The 3,469-nt window shown below is 44.2% G+C and overlaps 1 protein-coding gene and 1 long non-coding RNA gene across 9 annotated transcripts in view; one reads left to right on the forward strand and one right to left on the reverse strand.

The window, feature by feature from the left end:
- Positions 1-2,208, forward strand: part of LOC109531048 (uncharacterized) — an 8,502-nt gene extending 6,294 nt beyond the window's left edge. The window contains exon 3 of the long non-coding RNA XR_002171108.1: positions 2,198-2,208. This is a non-coding gene — a long non-coding RNA (uncharacterized LOC109531048). The remainder of the gene's footprint in view (positions 1-2,197) is intronic.
- LOC109531046 (uncharacterized protein KIAA0408) overlaps positions 1-3,469 on the reverse strand; it is a 44,543-nt gene that overhangs the window by 23,159 nt on the left and 17,915 nt on the right. The window lies entirely within an intron of this gene.

Genomic DNA, 3,469 nt, shown 5'->3' on the forward strand with positions numbered 1-3,469 from the left:
CTCCTGTTTAGCAGTTAAATAGCAATTAAATTACAGCGCATTCTCTGTTTTATCCAAATTGTTTGTTTTAAAACAAGTATTCCTTAGTTTAGTATCCGCACATTGTTTTAGTATACATTTTTTAAAACATATATTGTGGCAGTCATAAGGAGCACACACGATTGACTGTAAACACGTCTTTATTCCACGACTGCCGACAAGTGGATCTATTCTGAACAAGGACAGAATAGTGTCCACCATAATATTTATTAAAAGAAAAATAAATAAAAGTCTGCGAGAGAGAAGCCCGACCCGAACCTGTTTTACTTCCGCATTCCTGTCGTTTTGGTCCGGAGCAGAAATTGCACGTGTGACCGCAAGTGAAGCTGCTTCGACGCTGCGCCGGAGTTGTCAGCTCAGCGGCTTTGCACGTGTGAACGCTCCACAAAATTTGCTCCGGTGTAAAATACATCGCAACAAAATATTTCGGTGCAGCGTCGGACCAAATGTGTGCCGTGTGAACAGGGCTTTAGAAGAGCAGCTGTGTCACTTGAATTAAGACATCCAGTAATACTCCCTAAAGACGGTGCTCTCACAAACCTCATCATTAATCATCATCACAACAAAATACAACATCAAGGCAAAGGACAAACTCTCAATGAGTTACGAAGCAATGGATTTTGGATTGTTGGTGGAAGTAAAGCTGTAGCTCAACACATCAGACGGTGTGTACAATGTAGAAGAATTCGCGCACCACCAGAGGAACAGCGGATGGCAGACTTACCCAGTGACCGTGTTGATGCAACACCACCATTCGCTTACTGTGGTATGGACTGCTTTGGCCCCTTCCACACCAAACAGGGTCGGAAGGAGCAAAAAAGGTATGGCCTGCTCTTCACGTGTCTGTGCTCCAGGGCAGTGCATATTGAAATGCTCGAAGATATGACAACAGATGCTTTCATCAATGCCTTGAGATGTTTTGTAGCTATCCGTGGAGCCGTTAGACATATAAGATCTGATCAAGGCACTAACTTTGTGGGAGCAAGAAATGAGATGGCAAAGGCGCTAAAAGAATTAAATCAAGAAAGATTAGCCTCCTACCTTGCGGACAAACAATGTGATTTTCAGATGAACACGCCACACTCAAGTCACACTGGCGGAGTATGGGAACGTCAAATCAGGACAGTGAGAAGCGTACTAAGCACTGTCTTGGCCCAAAGCGCTGGAAGGTTAGATGACTCTTCCCTAAGGACTTTCCTTTATGAAGCTATGTCCATTGTAAATAACCGGCCCTTAACTGTTGACAACATCAGTGATCCCACAAGTTTGGAACCCCTCACACCAAATCATTTGATTACAATGAAGTCTTCTGTACCACTTCCCCCACCTGGCAAGTTTATCCAGGAAGATCTCTACACCAAAAAACTGTGGAGAAGAACTCAATATCTTTCCGAACAATTCTGGCACAGGTGGAGGAAGGAATACCTTGCAAACTTTACCCTGAGGCAACGATGGCTTACACCAGGGGTGCCCAAACTTTTTGGACCAAAGATCTACTTTTCGTTCAACCAACCTCCCCGGATCGCCCCTTACCGCGCATGCGCACTCACGCGCGCACAACCACACACACACACACACACACACACACACACACACACACACACGCACGCACGCACGCACGCACGCGCACACACACACACGCACGCGCGGCATGATGAGAAGCCAAACACGGAACCAAGCGATGCACTTTTGCAGCCTGTTGACTATCGTAGCTCACACGTACCGTTTTAAAGTGCTTCCCTTAGGCCTCTAGATTCCTATTCTTTGCCCGTGCCCTCGGTGAATAGTACACGAAGCAAACTCTGAATGAGAATAATGACGATCAAAGATATAGCGCAACAGCTCTGATCACAAGCTGCAATTGCAGACTGCTGAACGTTAACAACTTTTGCTGACGTAGTCACGCGCCACCGTAGGTTATATGCTTCATTTTATTTTATTTTTAAAATCTTTCTTTGGGAAAATGAGACTGATAGGATGATTAGGGTGCAGTGTGCATTAACACAAAAAATATATATTGCTAACATGTACAAAGACACACAAATTTTTATTTATTTATTCATTTTCTCCTCTACACCTTTCGGATCTAATTGGGACGAGTCCTAGATCTACCGGTAGATCAGGATTGACGTAATGGGCACCCCTGGCTTACACCAAGGCGCAACATTGGAAGTTGGTGATGTTGTGATCATCAAAGAGGATGATGTCCCTCGCAACGAATGGAAACTTGCTAGGGTTATTGAAGCAAATCAAGATGATGACGGACTGGTGCGAAAAGTAACCGTACAGATAGGAGAACGAAAGTTAGGAAGAAAGGGAGAGCGCCTCAATAAGCTTTTCGTCGTTCAAAGAGCCGTACAGAAGTTAGTGGTTCTAGTTAAAGGCAACTAAGGAGAAAGCATCAGATGCTGATCTGACATATTTCAAAGTTAAGGTGTCAAATATTCAATCTAGAATAGGCCAATTTTTTAGAATATGTAAATTCCATTGTCTGTTTGAATGACATTAAATTTGTCTGGTTTATATAGGACATCAGAACAAGGGTGAAATTACTGTTGATTGTTTTCAAGAGTGTAAAGTAATTTTTCATGTACAAATGTTACTCCAACAGTAATTTGGTGGGAGTGCAACTGGCGCCAATATTGAGTCGTAGGTTGCCATGACAATGAAAATACATTTAATGATAATAATAATAATGCATTTTATTTAAAAGCGCCTTTCATGCCACCCAAGGACACTGTACAGACAATAAGAAAATACAATGTAAAAATTTGTAAGCGAGATATTATATAAAAAAACAGGACATAAAATCATAAAAACATAGGGAATGGAAGAGCTAAGTGTTGTAGGCAATCCTGAACACGTGTGTTTTTAGACGGGACTTGAAAGTGGAGAGAGATGTGCAGTTTTGGAGGTCCGGAGGTAGATTGTTCCAAAGCTTTGGAGCAGCGCGACTGAAGGCTCTAGCTCCCATGGTGCTCAGGTGGGCAGGGGGCACTGACAGGTGGAGGGAGGACGAGGATCTGAGGGAGCGAGTGGGGATATGCACCTGGAGAAGGTCAGACAGGTAAGGAGGGGCCAGGTTGTGGATGGCCATATTTGTATATAGGAGCAGTTTGTAATTGATGCGATGTTGAACAGGAAGCCAGTGGAGCTGTTGGAGAACGGGGGTGATGTGCTGCTGGGAAGATGTTTTTGTGATGATGCGAGCACAGGCGTTTTGAACCAGCTGGATTTTATGGAGGGACTTTTGAGGTAGGCCGAAGAGGAGAGCGTTGCAGTAATCAAGGCGGGATGTGACAAGACTGTGGACAAGAATAGCAGTGGTGCGGGGGGTGAGGGAAGGGCGAAGTCTGGTAATATTGCGGAGGTGGAAATAAGCAGTGCGGGTGATGGTGTTGATATGTGAGTGGAAGGTGAGCATGCTATC

Source organism: Hippocampus comes, unplaced genomic scaffold, assembly GCF_001891065.2.
Source record: "Hippocampus comes isolate QL1 unplaced genomic scaffold, H_comes_QL1_v1.1 scaffold146, whole genome shotgun sequence".
In the NCBI taxonomy this organism is placed as follows: Eukaryota; Metazoa; Chordata; class Actinopteri; order Syngnathiformes; family Syngnathidae; genus Hippocampus; species Hippocampus comes.